The sequence below is a fragment of the Puma concolor genome, chromosome D4 (assembly GCF_028749965.1).
Source record: "Puma concolor isolate L17-30 chromosome D4, mPumCon1.1.hap2, whole genome shotgun sequence".
NCBI classification, from domain to species: Eukaryota; Metazoa; Chordata; class Mammalia; order Carnivora; family Felidae; genus Puma; species Puma concolor.
Genome location: NC_141679.1, coordinates 46,890,502 through 46,916,887, shown reverse-complemented (window position 1 = coordinate 46,916,887; position 26,386 = coordinate 46,890,502). Strand labels below are relative to the sequence as shown.

General features: G+C 38.1%; 1 long non-coding RNA gene across 1 annotated transcript in view; it reads right to left on the bottom strand.

Annotated features, from left to right (window-relative positions):
- Positions 1-619: 619 nt before the first annotated feature.
- LOC147574858 (uncharacterized) overlaps positions 620-26,386 on the bottom strand; it is a 153,139-nt gene continuing 127,372 nt past the window's right edge. The window contains exons 12-17 of the long non-coding RNA XR_015243576.1: positions 12,731-12,823; positions 9,855-9,896; positions 3,671-3,760; positions 2,841-2,982; positions 2,596-2,702; positions 620-1,904 (exon numbers count right to left, since the gene is read on the bottom strand). This is a non-coding gene — a long non-coding RNA (uncharacterized LOC147574858). The remainder of the gene's footprint in view (positions 1,905-2,595; positions 2,703-2,840; positions 2,983-3,670; positions 3,761-9,854; positions 9,897-12,730; positions 12,824-26,386) is intronic.

Below are 26,386 nucleotides of genomic sequence, written 5' to 3'. Positions count from 1 at the left end.
AAATGAAAACACCTAATATTTCTCATTATACAAAGGAGAGAAACATATGTTTTGACCATCCCCTGTTTTTGCCTTTCTCTCATTTAGAAGATTATCCATATTCTCTCCCAGTAGACTCCGTAACTCATTCAAAATATCTATGGGTGCAGAGCTAGCAGGCAAATGTCCAAAATTTGAACCCGAGACCATCCAGTTCAGAGCCTGGACTCCCATTCGTTTCCCAGGCTGACTTTCCACCTTTGGCATCTTTCATGCCCCTGCCATGGTGACCAGGTTTGAAGGGTAGAGGGACTGTAACTTTTATAAATCTGAGTACTCTTGTGTGAATGAAGGGGAACAACTGGGAAATGCCAATGGAATGAAGGAAAATGGACTGCCATAGCCAAGTTGCATTAGAAACTGGCTTGTCTTTAGGAAAGCCTATCCACAAGACATCTTCTGAGGTCTTTTATTTCAGTGCTACTCAGTGTTGCCCAAGGGCCTCTGGGTGAGATAAAGACAAAAATTGAGAGTGTGTAGAAACCTTTAGTAGTCCCATATCATCCAAGCAAAAGATTCTATATGTCCAAAAGTATGTCTGCCATGGATTGGAAATAAAAACAACCGGTTCTTCAAGACAAACAGTTCAAGAATCTTTAATTTAGTCCATTGGGATCTTGGTAGGTGTTTCCAGGTCTCCCTCATAAGGCTGAAGAACCATCCAGCGAAACCCAAGTCGACTGTCACCCTTGTCCAAATAAAACCTAAGTTTTCCCAAGGGCGGGACTTTGTTTTGCCCACTGCTCCATCCCTGGTTCCTAGAATCACGCCTGATGTTCAAGGAATATTTGTTGAATGACCAAAATGCACTCATTTCTCAGTGGGAAGTGCCCAAAATCTTGTCCAGGAGTTGCCCTTGTCCATTTTTCAAGTGGGCCTCAAGACAACCCCCGTGATGGCTGGTCCTCTACACCTAGACCACCACCTCACCTTCCTCCCATCTCCACTCCTCACCCAGCCCAGACCTCCACCCCCACCAGGAAGAGAAGTAGGACAAATTATTGCCATTTATTTCCCCAGATGAGTTTCAGAATCATTTGGGCATATTTTCCAAACTGTTCCATTGAGATTCTGACTGACATTACACTAAGCATATAAACTAACAGGAAAAGATACACATCTTTACTACATTGAGTCTTTTCACGCATGAGCATGATATGTCTACTTATTTTCTTGTCTTTTCATTTTTATTTTTTTTATGTTTATTTATTTTTGAGAGAGAGAAACAGAGCACAAGCAGGGAAGGGGCAGAGAGAGTGTCTGTGTCTCCACACAGAATCCAAAGCAAGCTCCAGGCTCTGAGCTGTCAGCACAGAGCCCAACGTGGGGCTCAAACTCACAAGCTGTGAGATCATGACCCGAGCTGAAGTAGGAAGCTTAACAACTAAGCCACCCAGGTGCCCCATTGTCTTTTTATAACTCGTAGTAAATTTTGTAGTTTTCATATACTTTCTGCATATTTATTGGTAAACTAATTTTAGGATGATTTATTTTTATAGTTGTTATCGTGTATGGGGTCTGCCTACTGTTTTGTTTTCTAATTCTTAGTATAAAGGAAGAAAGGAATCATTTTGGTAATATTTATTTTACATCTCTTCACTTTAAGTGTTGACTGATTTTCATTTGATTATCTTGGGTGTAATATCATAATATCAACAACTGATCATTTTATCGTATGCCATTTCCTTCCTCTAGTTGTACCTCTTTTTCAGCTCTTTTTCTTATTGCATTTAGGAGAGTAAATTCTTCTTAAATAAACTTTTGATTGGGGAGACATTTAAGATGCAACAGAAAAAATTACGAGAGTCTACAGGGATGCTGCCAATGTAGTACTTAGAGGAGATTTATTGCTCTTGATGCCTATACTTGGGAAAGGGAAAAACAAGAGAAACAATAAATTAAGTCAATACCTGATAAACTCTGTCCCCTTTAAGTTACAAACCAAGAGAGAGAAGAAAATGAAGTCAGAAACTTAAAATGGAGGAATGCAAAAAAGAATTGGTTAAGAAAAATATCCTTCACCATAAATAGTTTAAGAAGCACTAGTTTACTACAGTAAGGTCTTGGTAAGTACCTCTGGGTCTGCCTTATAAAGCTTAAGAATCATTAAACAAAAGCCACTTTATAAACAGACATTTTCTTTCAGCCAACAGACTACTCTCTAAAGTTCTTGAAGCCTGTAGGTCTTGAAAATAAAACTGATACCAATAATAGTAATTTTTGAACTTATGTTCCAATGATATATGTGAAATGAAATACAAAATTGTGATGAGCCACTATCTGCGTATGTTTTAAGAATGGTGGATTTCATGTGCTCAGGCAGTTCAGCCAGAGTCCTTGGTCATTCTTGATAAGAGTCAGAGCTATTCCTTGCATGCCCTATAAGAAAGAAAGAAAGAAAGAAAGAAAGAAAGAAAGAAAGAAAGAAAGAAAGAAAGAAAGAAAGAAAGAAAGAAAGAGGAAGAAAGAAAGAAAGAAAGAAAGAAAGAAAGAAAGAAAGAAAGAAAGAAAGAAAGAAAGAAAAAGCAAACCCAGTGGGCATTTCTTCTAGAGTACCTGCAGAAAGCAGCTCCAGGAATTGCCCTGATGAACAGGATCGACCCAGTCTTCTTGAAGATACAGAGGCGGTGGAAACAGCCCTCGTGGTGTTTCATCAGCATGCACTAGAAGGTGAGCAAATGTCACTTATAACCTGCCTGTGTCAGTCCTTTGCTCAGTGAAGAAAATATCTATCTCCCTGAGGAATTTTGAAATTCTATGTTTCCCATCAGGAGAGCCAGGGTGGGAGGGTTAATTTGTACCTCTGGGAAGCTCTGGAACATGAAAGCAAATATATTTAATTAAATGTGCCTCTAGGTTGGTAACACTCCAGGATCTTGTCAAAATGAAACACGAGATCTTTTCTGGAACTTTGGGCATCTTCATCCAAGTATCCTCAGTATTCTGAAACAAGTATGATTGGCCAAATATGAGGAATAAGATGTTTGCAAAAAGGAGCAAAAATATGTGAGAAAGAGGAAATAAACATAACTTCCAAGAGTGAAAATCTAATTGCCACAATTAAAAACTCACTAGATTATTTAAATAGCAGATGAGAATAAGCCAAAGAAAGAACTGGTAAACTAGAAGCTGGATTTCAGTAAATTATGCTTAATACTTCACCGAGAGACAGAAAGTTGGAAAATATATGTTAAGAGATGTGGAGGATAGAATGAAAAAAAGGCTAACAGTTGTCCAATTAGAGTTCCAGAAAGAGAAAATAGAGAAAATTGGATTGTGTTAGTTATCAATAACCATGTAACAAATTACCCTAAAATTCAGCTGCTTAAAAACAACAAACAGGGGCGCCTGGGTGGCTCAGTTGGTTAACCAACCAACTCTTGGTTTCAGCTCAGGTCATGATCTCACAGTTTTGTGAGTTCAAGCCTCACATTGGGCTCTGCGTTCGCAGCACAGAACCTGGTTGGGATTCTCTCTCTCTCTCCCTCTCTGCCTCCAACTCAAGCTGCCTCTTTCTCAAAATAAATAAATAAACTTTAAAAAATAAAATAGCAAAAACAACAAGCAGTTGTTTCTCATGGTTTCAGAGGGAAGTTTCAGTTTTCGTGTCAGGAATCTGAGAGCTGCTCACCTGAGTAGTTCAGCATCTCACAGGAGTTCAGGGTCTCACAGGAGGTTTGAGTCTTGCTGTCAGCCAATGCTGCAGTCACCTAGAGTTTGACTAGTTCAATTAGTCAGAATGATATAAAAATTATAAACCCGTATGTAGCTATTAACATGGCCTCCTAACATACAAAGCCAAAAAATTAACGAAGTTGCAAGAGGAAGTTGACAAATGCACCATAAATGGGGGGAATTTTAACACACCTTCTACACAATTAATAGATAAAGCAAACTATTATAATTATGGGAATAAAGAATATTTGAACAAACACAATTAATAATTTATGTAATGGGGACAAATTAAGCCCTGCACACATTATGATCAGAGAACATATTCTTTTCAAGCATACGTGGAACATTGATGAAAGCTGACCACATATCATACCATAAAAAGATTTTCAGTAGATTTCAGTCAGTATACTTCAAACCATATTCTATTTGTTCAATGCAATTATATTTGGAATAAGTAAAAACAAATATTACAAGAAAATAGATTTGGGAAAAGTCATAAACATAATTTATTAAACAATCAAAAGATTAAGAAAAATCATAATGAAAATTAGAATAAAGTTAATACTAGACTGCAACTCTGATAAAGACAAAAGCTATGTGTGTTTAATAACTTTACATTCTAGAATTTAGTAGGGACCTCATCAGTAATTGTCAAATAAATATCTGAATGGATTTGAGTCATAAAAGTTAAAAAATATTGCATGTAACTGTTTATTACATTCTTGTTGCTGCCTGCATTTTTCTGAGGTAATTTTAAAAAATTGTCCTCTCACACCTGTCAGAATGGCTAAAATTAACAACACAAGAAACAAAAGGGGTTGGCAAGGATGTGGAGAAAGAGGAACCCTCTTGCACTGTTGGTGGGAATGCACATTGGTGTAGCCCCTCTAGAGAACAGTATGGAGATTCCTCAAAAAACTATCAACAATAGCCAAACTATAAAGAGAGCCCAAATGTATATCGACTGATGAATGGATAAAGAAGATGTGGGGTGTGTGTGTGTGTGTGTGTGTGTGTGTGTGTGTGTATGTATATATATATATATATATGTATATATATATATATATATATATACATATATATATATATAGGAATATTACTCAGTCATCAAAAAGAATAAAATCTTGCCATTTGCAACAAGGTAGATGGCGCTAGAAGGTATTATGCTAAATAAGATAAGTCGAACAGAGAAAGACAAATACCACATGATTTCACTCATATGCAGAATTTAAGAAACAAAACAGATGAACATATGGAAATGTGGTGGGAGAAGAGGAGAGAGGGAAATAAACCACAAGAGACTCTTAACAATAGAAAACAAGCTAAGGGTTGATAGAGGGAGGTGGGTGGGAGATGGGCTAGATGGGTGATGGGTATTAAGGAGGGTATTAAGGTATTAAGGAGATACTTGTTGTGATGAGCACTGGGTGTTGTATGTAGGTGACGAATCACTGAATTCTACTCCTGAAACCAATATTGCACTCTATGATGGCTACCTAAAATTTAAATTAAAAAAATGTTTATTTAAAAAAGTCCCCTAGATGTTGTTATATTGCGAGATGTCCCTAGCTGAGTTCTTTAAAAAGTCAGCTTGCAGGAAGATTAGTTAGATTATTTTTTTCCTCCTCAGTTTTACGGAGACGTAATTGCCAAGTCAAAATTGTATATATGTAAGGTGCACAACTTGATGTTTTAATATACATATACATTGTGAAATGATCACCACAATCAAGTAATTAACATATTACTTTTAATTTGTTTAAATTAAACAAATTAATTTGGTACCTTCTTTTTAATTTGTGATGAATACTTATCATCTACCCTCCTAGCAAATTATAGGTATAAAAGTACACAATGAAGTATTGTTAACTATAGTCACTGTGCTGTACCTTAGATCTCCAGAACTTATTCTTCTTGCATACCTGAAACTTTGTAACATTTAACCAAATTGTCTCCCATTTCCTGTATCCCCTCTGCCCCCAATTACGTGGCAATCACCGTTCTGCTCAGTGTTTCTATGAGTTCAACTATTTTAGATTCTACAGATAAGTGAGATCATACAGTATTTATGTTTCCGCATTTAGCATAATGTTCTCCAGATTTACCCATTTGTCACAAATGGCAGGATTCCTTTCTTTGTAAGGGCCGAATAATATTCCATTGTACAATGCGTGTAATTTTTGTAATGACCGTAACAGGCTGAAGCAACTATTTTCATGAAATCTGTTTTTAAAAAGAAAAAAAATATTAATTATAAAATAAAGGAAAACATTAGGAACAATCTATTTTCACCTGGATACAACTACACACATAAAAATATTATTGTTTCAGAAGGTGAATCATATATCATAGTGAGTGAAACGGCATGAAAATGTTACCTTCAGTTAAATCTCCACATTGTCCCTGTGTACTTATCTTCATAAATTCCACCATTTTTATCAGTTCCCAAGGAAACACTGGCATAAATATTTCTGAACCAACTACCTATGTGCTCAGGAGAGGAAATAGGACCGAGTAATGAGCATTTGTTCTAGCTGAAGATGTCTGAAATTGGCTGGAAATGTGCCTTTTTTTTTTTTGCATTCTGTAATCCAAGCTTAATTTTTTTAAGGATAGCAGGGATATCACTTGCAAAACAGAAATGGAGGTTTATCTTTCACAGTCTAAAGTATTCCAGTAAATCATAAATCAACTGGTCATTTCTCTATTTAATGATTTACCACCTTATCAAGAGCATCTCCTTGTTAGCTTTTTATGAGGCTTATCATCTAGAGCCAGTCTCCAAAATTAGAGGCTAATAAATTATTAGCTACATGTCTAGATGTGCAACAGCTGACTGAGGAGTAATAAAAGATCCCTCCTTCCTTACCATTCAACTGGGTAATTAGTTTGTATTCACCAGCACAATGTTGTAAAGATCTGGAAGCGATTCTATTCATGCATTCAGTACAGGCAGCTGAGGGGAAGGTCTGGTCAAAACAGCTTTGGAGAAAGAAGCTCAGTAATATTTGACTGTTTCTTCTGATCACATTTAGAAGTCTCAGACCTCTACCTCCCTCTGTCATCCGTCTGTAGACAGAGGCAGATATTGATATTTTTATTTACAATTCTGAAAACCATGGGCTTTTCAAGCATGCTGTCAAATTTCACCATTCCTGATTTGGGTTCCACTAATTTCAGAAGTCCAAATAATGCTAGCAATAGCTGCAAAAAGGCCACTTTTTAAAAGCAGATCCTTTCTTTCCTGGTAAATTTGCAAGTAAATTATGTAAATACATTTTAAGGGAAGAAGATGTTTTCTATTCCCTTAGACAGTAAAAGTTTTCATGCATCTGAGAAATATCCTTTCTAGCCCAATCTAGATACAGATAGAGTAGATAGCTAGGTAAACGGAAGGAAGGAAGGAAGGAAGGAAGGAAGGAAGGAAGGAAGGAAAAAAGGGAAGGGAAAGGAAGGGAAGGGAGTTGAAGGGAAGGAAAGGAAAGGAAAGGAAAGGAAAGGAAAGGAAAGGGAAAGAAAGAAAGAAAGAAAGAAAGAAAGAAAAGAAAAGGAAAAAGAAAAGAAAAGAAAGAGAAAGAGAAAGAGAAAGAAAGAGTCTGCAGATCACTAGGGACCTAGGACCTACCATCATTCTTGTTTGTAGATCTAGAAACTTGATACGCTTGATTTTCTTGGGATGATCAGCCTCCTGGAAGCTGACTCAGCCTAACAATCCCACAGAAGAATATTTATGTTGATATTTACAGTCATTTTAAAATTTCACTGGAAGAATACTCCCTGACCAAGGTCTAAGGCCAATCGCCTGCCTTCTTATGGAAAGACATATTCAACAGAAAAGTTTGGTCAGTGGAGAAAGAATTTGAACCCAAGGAGTTGGTATTCTCTGGCAGAGGTCACTATTAACATTACAGAAAAAACAGAACAGAGTAACTAAAGTAGGTGAGCTGATGGCCGAAGCAAAAGGTTACAAACAGCCCTGCATTCTCCGGGTCACCACATTCAAGATTCAGTCCAGAGATCTGAAAGGGCAGAAACTCAGTGCTGATGGTGCAGTCACGGAAGATCAACCAAAGACGGAATAACCCTTGTGGATATCATTCACAATAGCTGAGTGCATATGGCAACACTCGCCCCAAAATGTTTCCTGCTTTTCACTTTCCTGATACATGGTAGGATTATCTTCCCTCCCACCACCATTGATATTAGACATGCTCTTTAGTTTAGCCAAGAAAATATAAATAGAAGTGAAATGTGTCATTTCCAGGCTGAAGCTCGAAGAAGCAGGATGTTATTTGCCTGCTATGGTTATTATGGATGCACAGAAAGGACTACAAGGAGCAAGCAAGGCCCTGTGTCAACCTTTGTTGGGCATGTGTGTGAGAAAGAAAGAAATAATTGTTGGGCTAAGCCCCTGAGACATTGGGGGTATTACTGAACATAACCCAACCTACCCTTCCTGTTGTGGTATATGTCCTGAAATTAAAAAATATTTTACATTAAGGCTTCTTAGAGTCAGGGTACATTGATAACCTAATTAATACTTAGAAGGTGACTTGCTTTTTATATAATCAGAACAAAGAGAGCTGAATAGTGTTTTGAGATGCCTGGAAAAGCATAATGGACCCCTCCTGCACTGTAATAGAGCATACTCTCTGGTAATGGCATTAGATCCACCTGCCAAACACCTCATTTACTCATTCATTCATTCATCCATCCCAAAATATGTATAGAGTGCTTACTACATGCCAGACACTGTGCTGGATCCTGGGGATATGAAAGGATTGAGACAGTCCCGCTCCTTACGTATGGACTTAGCCTCTTGACTCTCATTCTTCTAGATTCCATGTAGACCATGTACTTTAAACCAGCACATATTCCTTTATCATAACCGTTTAGTATCAAACTGCCACTTTCCTTAGTCATGTTTTTGTTCTAAACACACACTCTACATCAGTACTTCCCAAACTGTCATGTTTCTTTTCTGCTCAATTCCAGACTAGGGCTTAAGTAAAATACTATACAATAAAAATAAGTTACTAGAAAAATATTTCGTGTGATTGAATGCCAACACAATGGCGATAAGCTATAAAAGTTTCTAAGTCATTACTTGCAGTTTCGGGACTTCTTTCCTTCCAGGTGGACAAAAGTTCACCGACCATCGCTGGTCTGTGGACTATTCTCTGAGAAGGACAAGCAGTGAGGACCTAAGCCAACTAAGGTTTCTGTTTTCATTTGTAAAACCATCTGCCTCTTAATTACCAAAGTTAAAAAGTTTCATGTGCTGGGTACCTCTTCCGATGAGCCCCCATTGCCTATTCAGCTAACCACTTGCATCATTCTTTAGTTAATGTTTTTTCCAATCACCTCACTTTTTATATGGATACATTTTTTTAAAATGTCTACTCCATGTAAATAGAAAATCTGTTTCACTTACAATAAATAAGACGTAACTTACACTTACAATAAATAAGTGAATAATAAATAAGTGAAAATCTGTTTCACTTACAATAAATAAGACGTGCAAAGAAGCGTTATGAATAAGTAGTTATTCAAGCCTAGGGAAAGAGAGGCGGTCGCCTGCTCCGAGGAGAACTTAAATCTTACTAATGTGGAACTAAAACTTCCTACTTGACATAATCAGAAAACTGAGAGAAAACTAAAGAGAGCTTTTACTCATTATGTATTTCAGTGCTATGTAATCCTCTATTTATATTACCATCTAAAACCATTTTAAGGACCAAACAGTAGTCTCTCTATTCTTCAGAAAACAGGGCAATATTTTAACTTGCCCAATCTGAGGGCTATTCCAAGTTGTCCACCACGTCTACAGTCACCAATCTGGTGGTCATAATCACACGGATAACTGAACACAAGCATCGAATGTCACTGCTTCCTTTCCTTGGTAACCCTGTCATAGGGACTACTGGCGCTCTAGGCCATAGGCTTACTTCAATTCTGGAAGTAACACTCTCCTCAGGTCTAAACAGTCTTTATGAGATTTTTTTTTTTTCAGCAGACCTCATGCCCAACATGGGGCTTGAACTCACAACCCAAGATTAAGAGTCTCATGCTCTTCGAACTGAGCCAGCCAGGTGCCCCTATGAGACTTTTGGGAGTCCTACCATGAGTACCCAACTAACCTGTATTTTCTTCCTTCTTCCAATAATGATCAGTTTCTTTTCCTGATGAGACAAGAAAAATAGTTTTTAAAGACTGTAATTCCCCCTCAGGCTCCTTTGTAGCTACAAGGAGAAAAATTAACTCTTATCCACTTATTTTTTACTGCTTTAAGTGACTTAATCATAATCCACAATTTTTTAAAAGAATATTTTGCATGGTGAATACACAAAAATATTTACAGAATCCACCAGCAGTTAGATGCCATGATTAAATTAGGCGATTCACAAAATTCACGTGGTTTAAAAAAAAATCATGATCCACAATTATAATATTGGTCATATCAGACAGACCTTAGAGGTTTGGCTTGGCCTCTCTGTTTTCATGTACCTACAACACTATCCAACTCTGAGCATTACTTTGACGTCAGGGAGCAGGAATTCTAAGGACAGAAGAAGAGTCATTTAGCCTGAGTTTACAATTCAAGTTGTGAATTCTCTGTTAATTACCCCTAACTAAACTCCAGACCCAGGCTGCTGTGTGCACTAGCTGCAAATACGCACAGTGTGAATATTTAAGTTTGTGTGATATTCCCAGAGACGTAAATATGAGCTGAATCTTTACAACAACGGAGAGATCCTTCCGGAGGCATCGCTTACCTAATGTTGACCTTTTATCAAAGAATTTTTTTCCCCAACTAACTGTTTCAAATAAATGCTAACCATACAGGGTCTCTTCTCTCCCTTCAGGATATACAAACCACAGAATTCCGATGACTCACCCCAAAATAGCTTATGAATATGCCAGGGGCGGAAGGGCATGCTGTTTGGTTCTCTAAAACTTCCTGCCAAACTGTAGAAACTGAACATACACAGATATTTGGGGACTAACTGTGAGTAATAATGAGAATTTAATCCCCTTTAGTCTTCTGAGTTAGCAACAGCTTGCCTAACATGTCCGGTTACATCCTGTTTGCTACGCATGTGACTCCTCAAAAAAATAATAATATAATATTAATAGCACAATGTTTCATTGTTAAGACTGCTATTATCTATGTCAATGGTTCTCAAACATTGGCAGCCATTTGTAGACTAAGGTCACTTCTTGGAAGAGCTATAAATTCGTGGCTTTATGAAACAAACATATTATTATTATGTCTTTGAAATAAAAAGCCAGGATTCAAGGTATGGAATTTTAAGGCACCCAAGTCCTTAAAAGGGAAAGGCAGTTACGTATATTGATTAGAATCTTGAGTTTGAATCAGTTCTTTCGCCACCTAGGCCACATTTTGCAGGTACTTGGCCTAAGTCCTAATTTCCCCATATGTAAAATGAAGAGAATGGTAATACTGTCCATATTTAAGGTTAGAATTCTAGGTCCATACAGTGAGGATTAAATAGGGAACATCCCTAAATAAGGACTACTGCTAAGTAGCCCAATAAATAAATTATCTAGTGCCATCTCTTTTCACAAATAAAGAATCTGAAGACCAAAGCTACGGAGTGCCCTATGAACAGCCACTCACTCCTCACAGCAATGCCAAGGAAAAGCCCTATAAATGCTGTGGGTAAAAACGGGCTCTGAATCCGGTCAGCCCAAATTCAAGCCCCAGTTTTCATTCTTGCGAGCTGTATAACCTTGGGCAAGTCACTTAATTTTTCTGTGCCCCGATCTTCTCATCTATTAAATGTTAAAATAATATTTAAATATTAAAGTAATAGTAAAGTTTATTAAAATATAATTAAAATAAGAAGGGTATTATTATTAAATAATATTAAACTATTAAAATTATTGTATCAATATTAAAATAATAATAGTATTTTTCTCACAGGGTTGTTAGGACAGCCTAAGAATGTAACATGTAATAGTGCCTGGCGTGTACTGACTAATCAATAAATACTACTACACCGATATGGAAAAGTTCTAGTTCTTCTAAAAACAGATTTTAGAGTAAAATACACGTCCACAATGGCTGGCTTGAAAAAGCTATATCCAGGGGCGCCTGGGTGGCGCAGTCGGTTAAGCGTCCGACTTCAGCCAGGTCACGATCTCGCGGTCTGTGAGTTCGAGCCCCGTGTCAGGCTCTGGGCTGATGGCTCAGAGCCTGGAGCCTGTTTCCGATTCTGTGTCTCCCTCTCTCTCTGCCCCTCCCCCATTCATGCTCTGTCTCTCTCTGTCCCAAAAATAAATAAATGTTGAAAAAAAAATTAAAAAAAAAAAAGAAAAAATTATATCCATAAAAGCAACCCAAACCTAAAAAAAAGTAAAATAAACAACTCAAAAATTTATTTAATGCAATTTACAAGGTCATCGGAATACGTACAGATGTCTTTTCAGATTAAGGTATGTGTCTTCTTTAACCACGTTTAGGTGTCATATTTCCCTTCTCTTATCGAGAAAGGATACCAAAAAACAACTTAATATTTCAAACAACAGCCACAATTGTTCAAGAGTCATTTTGATCGGACTTTGAAAAGAATGCCGGTATCCAGTTGCCCTTGACATTTGTGGAGGAAGTATAAGGCAACGGGAAAAACACCAGAGTCCCCTTTCCAGTCTAGGCTTTGCCATTTAACAAGCTATAGACAAGCTACTCGATCTCTGAGTCGCCATCTATAAAATGGGGACAGCTTCTGCCTTGTTACACATACTACACGGAAACAAGTGTGAGACATGTTTCATAAATAGACTTTGTTCTGTTTATATGCATGATTTGTTATGGTACTTTACCTGAGTAGTTTGTTCAAAACTGTTCTGCAATAGTTAAGCGTCAGAAATATACTTTCCTTTGCTTATTACATACTCAAAGGACACAGAGACTCTCATTTTAAGGAGATGTGTAGAAGAGAAACAGGAGAAAACCTTTCAATCTCAGAGAAAGAAAGAATTTGAAACTTACCAGTATTGACACGTGACAAAGAGGCACACAAGACTATATACTTCTCCATCTCTTGACAATAATTCGTACCCATAATAGACGGTTAAGATGTATCTGTTAAAAGAATGGGAAAGACATGAATTAAAGGATTTATGGCGTCCTAAATTATTTTAGGATTTTAGGATTTATTGTGTCTAAATTGACACAATTAGTATGCCCTCGTTGACACCACTTTATCCCTCCTCCCACCCAATTAGTCCCTGATTTGAAAATCACTGACCCAGGCACAGCCATTGATGACCTCCGAGAGCTATATGCCTATAACTGCTAGCACCTTAACAAAAGGTTTAAAATGGGACCGTGGAATCAATAAAGAATTTCTCCTAAACTCATCATTTGTTTTCTAAGCAATAGACTATACTTTGTCTTTGAATTGTCTTAAAATTCTGCAAGTGATTTCAATCCTGAATTGAAACCAAGAGGTCAAAGGACCTGAGAAACCCTACTTCCTACCCTCATAGACGTCATTTCCAAAAGTGAGAGAGAAAAAAAAAAAATCTGCATGACCTTTGTACTCCATTTGTCTCTTGAAGCACCATAAAAACATGAGAAGGAACGTTTTGTGATGTGGGATGGGGGCCTGGACAGGTATGGACCCTCACAGCTCCTCACACCTCCCAGGAAAAAACCTGCTGAACAGAACTCTGCTTGAAGACTTCAGGGAGCATCACAGTTCAGGCTCCTCCCTCCCAGTCACACGGGACCCAAAGATCAGATGGAGACTGGGCTTCAGCGTTGCACGTGTTTGCTGGCACAGCGTCCTCAGTACGTCAGAGCCTCACCTGACGCTGACTCATTGCTGGGTGGAAAGCCAAGGCCTAATTGTGTTGGTCATGTGTAACTTGCCACTTCCAGCCAAGTATTCCAAGCCCTTTCAGAAATAGTCCACCAACTTGCTTTCCCACTATACCCTGAAATAGACCCCACAGACTCCTGAATTCTCTTGCCTCCGAGAGTTTACTCCTGCCTCTTCTGATGGCTCCCCCCTCGCCCGCCCCTGCCCTTGCCCTGTTACTGCCGACCTCTGTGTCAAACTTAATGCAGAGGCTGGGAGGCTCCTCTTTGTGGGCTCTCAATAAATATTCATTCCACTCAATTCAGTCACTCTCAGAGATAAGAGGCAACAAGGATTACCAGATTTCCTAAATACATCTGAAAACCCATTGCCTGGGGTCAGGGTGACAGGAGGTTGCTTCTTTACGGAAAAACCAATTTTCTCAAATGCACAGCAGTAAGCCTCAGTACAGATACTGTGTCTTACTCGAGCTTTATACGAAATTCAACACGTCTGTCACAGGAGCTTATGGCTTCCGAGGCAGAAAATCTAAATCCGTAACAAATTTCTCCCAAAGTAATAGATGGTTCAAAGAGTCGAACCCAACACGAAATACGTATTGGACAAAAATAGCAAAGAGTCAGCTCTTATTTCTTGGTATTTCAAACCATATGTTCACCCATTTTCCATGGTAGATTCCTTGTCCTATTTGTTTGTGTACACACTGCGCCTGCCATGTGCCAGGAACATACATCTTTTGGATTTTTTTTTGGTCACAGAAATAAAGAACGAATGGGTATGGGATTGCGAGAAATCAGGAAAAGCAAATGAAAAAGGAAAGAAAAAAGAAAGACTAAACCTGTGGCAAATCAACATTTATTCTATGAGCATGAGCACTTTAGTATGATTTTTGTGTGAATTAACATCTTAAGTCTAAAAAGGAGCCTCTGGAGCCCAATTCTGTATACAGTGGAAAAAGAGACATAACACCTAAGCCTTGAACCCAAGAGAGTAAATTGGGAACAGGAATTTTCAACACACACTGTTAAAAAAAAAATACCAAAGTTATTTATGATAAAAGTACTGGACATGTGGCCAAACAAAGCTAATTTACCCAGGACTGGCATATTCCACATTTCTATAATTCGAGAGGCAAGAAAGGCCATGATAGGCAACAGTACAATGTGTGTGTGTATATATATATATATATGTATATATATATATATATATACACATAAACAAGCCAATAAGAAAAAGTAGGTGGGCCTCAAAAAATTGTTGGGGGGGGACTTAAACAAAATAGAAAAGAGAGAATTTCAGGGACAAAACTGGGAAAGATGTTTCCCAGGTGCATGTGTGTGGAATGACTTAAATTAAGACAAACAGTCACCAAGGAGTGAGGAGGAGATAGACCCAGAGCTGTCCCTCCCCTTCCTGAAGAAATCAACGACTTTTTTTTTTTTTAAGTAGGCTTCCTGCCCAATGCGGGGCTTGATTTAACGACCCTGAGATCAAGAGTCAGATGCTGTACCGACTGAGTCAGCCAGGCACCCTGAAATCAATGAGGCTTAATTGTAGATGATAATTAGTAATATTATATTATAAATATTAATAATGCCTGTTAACAAGTAACAGCTACAAATCCAAATTGGGTGGGAAAAGGATGGAGAAAGAGAAAAATGTTGAGAAAGATTGAGTCTGGCAAGGCCATTTGGGGATACCTGGGGAAGGCAAGGGCTGTCTCAAGTAGAGGGCGGGTCTGTGGAGCCATACTTGGCCACTGGAGAGGGAACGGCTCTCTTCCGGGTGCACACCTAGCTCTTTTCACATTTATAAGCCAGAGAAAGTATTCTTATATATTACTGAATTTGTTGTTTTCCTTGCCAAATTTATCACCTCCTATCATGGTGTTAGCTTATAGCAGCTACTTAGTAAACAGTTGTTAAATGAAAAGAAAATCAACCAACAATAGAGACTCTGACACTGGCAGACTTTGCAAGCAGCTTAGGTGGGAGTAAGTTCAGCTCTGGTACAGGCTCTTTGAAAAAACCCTAACCCTGACTCTAAATTTGAGTCTGCCCTCGCATACCCTAAACAAGGAAATTCAGTAAGAATGGTCTCCCAACCTGGACAAAGCTAAACTCTTATCTATTCTCTGCACCTGTAACCGCTTGATTTATAAATAGTTTGCCCTTTTACTTGGCTTCACAGTCAGCTGCACAGCAGAAGAAATGCCTAAGATCACGTTGCTGTCGTGACTAATCTCTGAGAAGAACAGTTCGTAGATGAAAGGGAAAGTATCTCCAGAGCTCTCATAACCAGGAACAGGGTGCACACCGGCTCCATGCACACAGTTGAAATGCAGACATCTCCTGAGATGTGACTTGTTGAAAGAAAGAAGAAAGAAAGAAAGAAAGAAAGAAAGAAAGAAAGAAAGAAAGAAAGAAAGAGGAAAAGAAAAAGAAAAGAAAAGAAAAGAAAAGAAAAGAAAAGAAAAGAAAAGAAAAGAAAAGAAAAGAAAAGAAAGAAACAGTAAAAGCACTGAAAAGGACTGGGGCACCATGGGACAGAAACAGCACCAGAAAATAAAATAATTGACCAGTTTCTGAGGATTTTTGCACTTACATGACTGCTGTTACAGTATCTTAGTTAAAAATACACTGCCCCAATTAATCAATGCAATGATACATTACACAGCCACAGAATTATCATGATGCTTCTATGGTAGCATAAAAAGTCCCTTATTTGTTGATCTGATGAGTACTTATCGACCTTCTCCTATGTGCCGGCTCTGCTTTATATGGAGGTGTGCACGAGGGGGTGAAACAGGCAAAAATCTCTGGTATAATGTGCATGATATAATGCTATATCAAGGCCCAGGGAAAAAAAAATCCAGGGCAGTAAAAATCCAGGGCAGGAAAGAGCTTTCGTGGCCTGGCAGACACAGTATTAAATCCCAGTTGTGCTCCTGACGTATATAATCTTCAGCAAGCAATCAGCTGCTCTTGCTGATTCCCTTTTCTATATTTATAATAAAGGGGGACATAAGAGCTATTTTGTGGTATTCTTGTAAAGATGAAACAAGGTAGAACATCAATCAGAACTGAATCTGACAATACAATGCCTTAGGTGTCCAAAGAAATCCTCCCAGGAGAGAATACACCCCATTCACACACACACACAAAAGTAACATATAAAGTAATTGTTTTTAATGTAATGCATGGCTAAACATGCAAGCTTATCAGGGAAATCCCCAAAGGCCAGAAACAATGAGAAAACACACATGCAGAGAGATAAGCAAGTGCTTGAGACAACATTCCACTCCTGGGCACCTGCCACACTACTCACATTGGACCCAGGATCAGGGTACCAAAAAGATGGGGGAAAAAACCCTAAAGCTTGGATTCCCCAAAGATCACACTTTCAAAGGGGCATGGAGATACTTCCTTGTCTCATCCTTAGAGCTGGTTGGAGAATAAAATATCCAGGGGCGCCTGGGTGGCTCAGTCGGTTGGGCGTCTGACTTCGGCTCAGGTCATGATCTCGCGGTCCGTGAGTTCAAGCCCCGCGTCGGGCTTTGTGCTGACAGCTCAGAGCCTGGAGCCTGCTTCAGATTCTATGTCTCCCTCTTCCTCTGACCCTCCCCTGTTCATGCTCTCTCTCTCTCTGTCTGTCTCAAAAAATAAATAAATAAATGTTAAAAAAAAAATTTTTTTTAATTAAAAAAAAAAATAAAAAAAAATAAAATATCCAGAAAGCTACTAGCCATAATTCTGCACTCACACAGATTTAGGACCTTCTGGTCTCAGTACCTGTGTAAACCTTAAAAAATAAAAAGGTGAAAATTTAGATGAAAAGATTCTTGGTTTGCTGGTGCCTCTGTCCTGTGGCCCACTCCCTACCCCACCAGCACCTGACAGCAGTAAATATAAATTCTTTCTACAGGACAGCTCTTTAAACTCCATCTTCGAAGTGTTTCCACAGATAAGGTGGCAAGGCACATGGTGTCTACACACAACAAAACCAGCCACTATGGATGAAAAATCCATAGAAGTAATAAATGTTAACAAGTAGTCGAAAGTATTAAGTCTAATAAATATTTCAAAGAAAGAAATTAGTACAAAAATACATAAAAGGGAACGAGATTTATAAAAATGGCCAGGCAAATTTGTTTAAAAGTAAAACTCCTAGAAATGAAAGATACAATCATTGAAATTAGCAATGTGCTAGGGGAGGTGTCCAGCCCACATATGGGGGCATGTTTATTTCTGTACACTTACATCAATGAGCCTTATGTTTTCATTGTTACTTTTAACAGCTTTATTAGGTACAATTGATATACAAAGAACTGCACATGTTGAATGTACAATTTGATGAGTTCAGGCAGATGTAAACACCTCCTGGAATCCTCACCATAATTAACACCTTCAACACCTCCTAGTTTCCTTGTGTTCCTTTGGGTTTTTCTTTGTTTTGGGTTTGTTTTGTTTTGGTTTGGTTTTTTTTTTTTTTTTGTAGTCAGAACACCTACTATGAGGTGTGCCCTCTTAACAAATTTTGAAGCGTGCGATCATTGTGTATCGTTTTGTTAACTACAGGTACTGTGTTCTACAGCAGACCTCTATAACTTATGTACGACATAACTGAAACTTGGAACAATCACTCCTCCTTTTCCCCAGCCCCCAGCCCCTAGAAACTATTATTGTATTCTCTGCTTCTTTTTTTAAGTTTATTTACTTATTTCGAGAGAGAGAGAGAGAGAGAGAGAGAGAGAGAGAGAGAGAGGTGGGGGAGGGGCAGAGAGAGAGCGAGAATCCCAAGCAGGTTCTGCACTGTCAGCACAGAGCCCGACGTGCCTCACAAAACCACAAAATCACAAACTGAGCCGAAATCAAGAGCCGGACACTGAACCGTCTGAGCCACCAGGAACCCCAGCTTCCAAGTTTTTATATAGATGTTTGTCACAAATTTAATAGTGAAAGAGGAAAAGAGTAAAGAGAGAAAGAAGAAGTCGAAGATGCGTTTTGCAATCTATCGAGCTATAAACTCTTACCTCCTGTCTTACAGAAAAAAAAAAAAAAGTCATTTCAATGCCTCTACTTTCCTAGTTATTTCCAATTCACTCATCTAAAAATTTCTGCTGGAAACTGGGCATACTTTCAACCTCTTGAGGAAGCAAATTGCTTACATCTACTACCCAATGTTTAAAATGCAATTAGTCTTGAGATGTTTGTCTGAGTTTGGTATTCTGTGCTGTGTTTAAAAGGCGGCGTGAAAAATTAAATAAATAAATAAATAAGTAAGTAAATAAATAAATAAATAAAAGGCTACGTGATCACATTGTCTTAGATCTTTTTCCAAAATACAGAAATGAAATTCAAATATTTTCCCTTCACACTGATAATTTTACTCACTTTAACTCCCTCTCTGGACCTTTTGTATGGCATTCTCTCTTAGTCCTCGGATGTCTACACGTTTGTGCCTCGGGTTCATTACACTCAGCTGACCCACCACACCCCGGCCAGAACTTCAAAAGAAGCTGGGAACAGCCGCACTTGTTCTAGCTGGAAGATCATCCCAAGTCCCTCCCTGTTTACTCTTGAGATGTTTGGGCCTTTCATCTCTAGTTCTCAGATTCTGGCACAATAACCCAGCTCTGACATCAGGATCTAACCCTCCGGATTCCAGGCTGTCACTGAAATGTTTATGCCATGATGATTCTGTGGCTGTGCTCTCCACACTAATTGTACAGTTGCCACCGCCTTGAGTGAGAAATCTCCCTATCTAGGACGAGCCTTCAAATCCCCAGACGATGGGGATTTGGACATCTACTGTTTCTTTTCATACATCCCAGCCACACCTGGAAAGATTTATATCATTAGCCACAGTTGAAACAGGACTTTTAAATGATCCACTGTATGATATCATTGATTTTTTTCCCTGTAACTAAAATAAAATCAACGTTCTTGTTACACTTTCAAGGTATATTTTTGTTATTTGTTTGTTGTTTTATTTTAGAGAGAGGCAAAGGGGGAGAGAGAGAGAGAGAGAGAGAGAGTGAGTCAGTCTTAAGCAGGCACCACACTCAGCAGGGCCTGATCCTGTGACCCCTGGATCATGACCTGAGCTGAAATCAAGAGTGGACCTCTCATCTGACTGAGCCACCCAGGCGGCACCTTCTTGTTACACTTTCAAATCTACTTCAGCAAAGTGACATGCCCAATATACGTGAAAAGTGGCCTTCTCTGAAATTTTCTCAAGGGTTGGAAAATGCAAGGAAATACACCTCACAACCCAGGGAAAAATTTCCCAAAAAATGTTTCTTACTCATCTTTCCCTACCAAATACAACATCCAGCAGTAGCCTCCCCCCACCCCCCGTCTCTCTGTGCCTCTCTCTCTCTCTCAATCTCTAGCTGATTGCTGCTTTCTAACTTCCATGCAATTATAAAAGAGAATGAGGAATATCACTATGAACTCATTTGAAACAACTTCCCAAAGACGTCGTGAAGTGACCGACAGCACAATGCATAACATCATATATATTATACTACCTTTTGTGTAACGAGTTATACATATACCTGCATATTTTACAAAAAAAAAAACAATAAACGAGAAACCTGAAAACAATGCCCATGGTTACCTACAAAGAGTAGGGGAACCGGGTGGAAGGAATATGCAAGGCAGTGACATTTCCCTGAGAATTCCTGTTTTTATAGTTATTACTTGAAATCATGTAATTACATACTCAAAGAATAAACATAAATATAAAAAGAATAAAAAGGATAAAAAGGATAAAAAAGAAAAACTAACAAAGCAAAGTGAAACAAATGAATCCAATGTTATTTCCAAAAAAAAAAGGCCCATAATATTACAGGGATGGAACAGCAGTGAAAGAACTAGCCCAAGTCCCTAATGACCACAGTATCTGACTCTTGGCCTTGGGCCCAGCATAAAGTAGGGAGTGGAGAACAGCAAACACATTCTAAATTCTTATTAACAGGTTTGTTTTCTAATTGCACAGGCAAAAAGGTCCTGGAATTATTTTATATCTATTATAGGATTTAGCAAATAAAGTAATGCATCGAGATTGTTGAGAACCATGGTTTTCTCACTGGGAAGAATGGGCAAACTGATATGAAATAAGGAAGGCAAAAACCCTGGAGGATACAACTGAATTGGTAGTATCAGTGTGGACTCCAGATATCTGTTTTTGTTTTTAATTGTTTTATTTTGAGGGAGAGAGAGAAAGAGCACATGCACATGTGCACAAGCCGGGGAAGGCAACGTGTGAGAGAGAAAATCTCAACAAGCAGGCTCCACACTCAGCACAGAGCCCAACAGGGGGCTCAATCTCACAACCCTGGGATCAGGACCCGATCCAAAATCAAGAGTCAGATGCTCAACCGACTGAGCCACCCAGGTGCCCAAGATTTCATATATATATATATATATATATATATATATATATATACACACACAGACACATGTATATATATATATATATATATATATATATATATACACACACACACATATACATACATATGTATATATGTCTACATATATACATACATATGTATATATGTATATATATGTTTCTATGTGCATGTGTATGTGCACATATATATGTACTTACGTATGTGCATATGTATTTACATATAGCCTGTATTTTCATAATTTATATATGTGTATATGTATGGTGTGTGTATACATATAGATGCTGTCAATAGAATTCTATTCACAAAATGGCTTAAAGGCTATCACAGTAGTAATGAACACCCCTAGTGCCCAGATATTAATCTCAAATACCATTCCTCAATAAGGGAACCAAAAATCCTAGTTTCCTTGACACCAGACTTCATTTAACTGCTCAAACTAAAACTTTTTAATTAACTTTTAAAATGAATAGCCATTACTAATGATTAAAGATCTCCAAATGCTCTCCATGTTTTTTTGAAAGGTATATAAAGACCCTCAACCTTTAATACTTTAAAATCAAATCAAATTCCTAGAGTACTTTGGCAAATAACTTATTAAAATCCTTAAAGAACCTTATTTTATCATTTGAAACAGAAATAAGCTGTTGATATGAGTTTACTGGGTTTGGGGATAGCAAAAATGTCAGAATGCTAGAAGACATAAAACTCTGTCTATATCTATGTCACCAAAGAAACTATTTAGGAAATTAACTTGTAAATAGAGTAGTCTTAATGTGGAAAACACATCTATCTTTTGCTTCAACAAACTTTTCCTAGATTAGATAGAAGTTATTCAGGAAGATCTCTGATCTACGAGTTAAGTCAAAGGTTTGTCATTAATGCTTCTTCTAACCTCCTTGAGAATAACTAAGTGAACATTTTTTTTTTCATCTAAGACAGTTGACCATATAAGGAGAGTTGTACACCTTTGTTCACTCCAGGCGACCTCCTGTTTTGCATCCTATTTCACTTGATTTAACTTTTTGGCACTAAACCTACAGTTTTGTTCCCAGTAATAGTTAGCAGACTTAGCAGACTAGCCGATTATAAAGAGTGGCTTACCATAAACATGGTCTTAGCGTGTTCTTCTTTTAATGAGGTGTGACCTTGGGTTCCTTCATGGGACTTAGGTTCAGATGGCATCAGGAAGCAGCCCTAACTCGTCAGCAAATGACTCAGCCTGCTTCCTACTGATAAGGCCAATGAAGAAAGGAGTGGCCAAAGCCCCAAGGGGGGGAAACCCCTAATTGGGATGGACCCAAGACACCATCCTAGGCAGTTAAACCTATAGTCTACCCGGGATCTGACTACAGTCAGTTCGCCAGCCAGTCAGCGTGGGTGTCCTGAAAACTCAAAACAGGAAAGACACCTGGATTTCATTCAGGTCTACTAGTTCATTCTTCAGAGATCAAAAGTGAGGCGAAGCGAATTGCCCAAGACTAAACAAAACAGTGGCACACCTGGGACTAAAACTCTAATCTTTGGTCTAGGTTCCAGAATTTTCTCTGGAACAGAATTTGTGTAATGCTGATCTTTTATGTAAGCTGCTTTAATCAGCTCATGGATATAATGTACACAAGTTATTAAATGTATATAAAGGAATTGTTGAGGTAAAATTGCCTATTTTTGAAAAACATTACAGATGAAAACAAAGGCAAGTGATGTATTGTAAAGGAAATGAACAAAAATGCTTAAAGCATGGCGCGTTAGCGCTGAAAACATACTGAAAGATTGCTTCAACGATTTTACAAGGAGTTTTTGTTACTGCTGTGTGTGGCGGGGGGGAGTGGTGGTTATGTTTTTGGGGGGAAGGGGAGAGTGTTTTGTTGTTTTGGTTTTGCTTGTTTAGTTCACTTTAAACAGCGCCCCCTGAGGCACCTTTTTCATTCCCAGGGACTCAATCCGTTTGAAAAGCCCCATCTACTTCAGCCCCGGGTTTTCTTTCAAGGGAACTGAAGGCCAGACACCGAGGTCTTTCCGTGAGAAGCAGAGACGTTACTTAATGAAGTAACGGAATAAAAATACTGTCTTCATCCGTTCTTACTAGGCTGCAAAGGGAGACGGAGAGAAAGGGGAGGAAGTGGGGAGGGGCATCTATCATCTGTGCCCCTTGCCCGGAACCGTGTGTTGCGTCCGGAACCGTGTGTTGCGTCCGGCCCCGGGCCAGACCCGCAAGCCCAGAGGCCGAGCCGGCGCGGACGCGCAGCCACACAGCGCCAGAGACGCCGCGGCCTCCTGGAGACTGGGAGGAGGTAGGAGGTGGCCGGAAGGCTGGAGATCCGCTCCGCTGCTCGGGTGGGAGGAGGAGCGCAGCAAGGTGCGGGCTCATTCAAGAAGCCAACATCTGGAGAGTGAATGCAATACTGCGGGAGGCTGCAAAAGCAGAAGATCGCGTCCCTGCGGGGATGTAGTTTACGGTCAAGTTGGATCGCTGGGGGGCGGGGGGGGGGGGCGCGCGCGCGCGTGCGCGCGCGAGCGGGACGGGGGTTGGGGGGCGCTAAGAAAGAAGCCCCAGAGGGAAATTCTTAGGAGAATTTTGTTAAGCTAGTCCAGAACTAGTTGGTATATATGGATATCCTGCTGAACTGATAAGACACAATGCAATCTTCAAAGGTCTTTTTGCAAAAGATGTCTGCCCGTTACGAGGGTTTCAGAAATACCAGCCTGCGTCACAATTGCTTTGGATGATGAATTAAAAAGCCTTAGATCCAAATGTTAATCTTGATCCTGGGGACCGTGAGAATCTAGCTTGGTGCTCCGATTTAGTAAATAACTATGGAAGTTAGTTACATGGAAGAATCATAAGATGGCAGGGTCATTAAAAAACCCATCAGGCTCAGCACCTTTTTTTCCCCAAAGTTAAATATTTAAAACAGTCAAAGCAGACATTTATTTAACTTAAAGTTAATACCTTCTCAGGTATATTAATGAGTCATTAATCGCTTATTTCACACAACACATTTTCACTGACTACCATGTTCAAAGTAATGAAGGACAATCTACCAAGGAAAGAGAATAGTAGACAGCCCATTTGCTTGTAAATCAATGCACCATTATAGGCCAAAGTGGAGATAAAAGTTTAGTGTGTGAAAAAAAAAAAAAGCTTACTGTGTGATAAAGAAGTTTAGTATCTGATAAAGTTACTATCAAAAAAATTAATAAGGAAAGGAAAGGTTATCCCTTAATATGATATGAAAATGAAATAATTGGCAAAAGTCCTGTTTGTGCTTTTCACCACACCATACTCCTAAAGTTAATTCAGAGAGAATGAAGGATAAAGTATTTTTAAAAGTCATAAATCGACAGAGGTGAATTTGAGTATATATTTACTATTTGAGAATGGGAAAGACTAAGTAAAATCTTTGAAAGAAATAACAATAAAAGCCATTGATAGGCTTGACTGTAAAAATGTAAAAGTTCTTTAGGAAAAAACAAATGAAATTAGAAGAAAAAGAAAAATATTTACCAACATAAGACACACAAAATGTTTATATCTTCGCTGTAGACAAAATATTAACAACTCAGTGAGATGAGCCCTGAAAGAGAAAGTTGGTCACACATTATAATAGGCAAAAACTTACAGTTATGGATATAAACATTTGAAAAAATATTTCAAAAAACACTGAAACATAATTCATTCTCACAGAAAGTTAAAAGAAAAAAAAGAAAACATGTAGTATTTCATACATCAATTTATCAAAAAGATTGCATTTTAGTATTTCATGCTAATGAAGTTGAATTAAAATTAGTGCTCATTTTCTGGAAAAGGAAAATAATTTCTGAGGGATAATTAAGCAATAGATACTAAAAAGCTTACAAGTATTCATACTCCTGAACACAGTAATTCCATTTTAGGGACGTATGCCATGGAGTAGTCATAGATTCACACAAAGATTTTTAAAAATAATAATTGTTGCTCAATGGCTTGGGAAATGCATAAAATAAAATGTAAATTGTAAAAAGTAGGTTACAATAGCCGCACCAAAGACTGCAGGAAATATTCCAGGATATTGAACGGTCATCACTGGGTCATGAAATTATGATTGATTTTCCAACATTTTTATAAGGAACATGAATTACTTTCATAACCAGAAAAATAAATATTATAAAATGGAAAGCAATGCAAAAGAACAAAAATAATCTATCCAACATTCTCAGGAAGCCAACTACTATAAAAATCAAAAAGGAAAAACTTTTAGGGGCACCCGGTTGGCTCAGTCGGTTAAGTATCTGACTCTTGGTTTTGGCTCAGGTTGTTTTCTCAGTTGGTGAGATCGAGCCCCACATTAGGCTCTGGGCTGACAGCTTGGGATTCTCTCTCCCTCTCTCTCTTTCTCTCTCTCTTTCAAAGTAAATAAATAAAAACTTAAAAAAAATTTTTTTTAAATAGCCAAACTTTTAAATTGACTCTCTAAAGTATTATGCAACTTAAAACTAAGGATTTTCTGAGCTTAATCCCGGAGACAATAATTATTTTTACCATAATAGATCACAAGTCTGTCATCACCATCATCATATATTATTAGTATGTTCCTTCAAATAAGTGGCTTTTATGATTTCTAGTGACGTTTCACATTATTTTTGCATAATTATAACACAGGGAACTTATTGTTAAAATATGAGGTAATGATGTAAATTTGAATATATTGACTATATTAAAATTGTGAATTGGCTATATGAAATATATATTGAATATATTAAAATTGTTAATTTTGTTAAGTTGTGATAATGGCATGGTTTGTACATAAAACAGTCTTTTAATTAGCAATGCATACTGAAGTATTTATGGGCAAAATGACACAATGTCTGGAATTTGCTTAAGTGCTCTAGGCCCTCCTCACACACAAAAGTGAGGGTCAAAATGAAACAAGATTGCAAAAATATGTATAACCCTTGAAGCTGGATGATCGGCTCATGAGAACTTACACATTTTTCTCTACTTTTGTGTATGCTTTAGATTTTTCACAATTAAAATTTTTTAAAAGGCCAATGGAATAGTTTGGGTAGCTACCAATAAATACTTTTCTCAGATAGGAAAGAACATCATCCAAAAGAAATCCGACAGAATGACACATTTGAAGGCAGCAGAATCTTTCCTCAGTACTTTGTATCTTGTTCAAGTGTAAAATACCACTTACTTCTGAGTTGCCTCCCCTCCACATCCCCCATGTTCTTCTCCTCTCTATTAAAAATGTTTGCCACTACATGAATACTAGCAGTGGGTCAGGCCCATGGTGAAAATGTTTTAAAATCTCAATAACCTAAATGCGGTGTAACATATTTTTTAAAACCATGTTCTCTAATTTATATATTTTTAATAAGTAATAGAAGCATATTACTCCATGTCTATTTTTTAAATAAG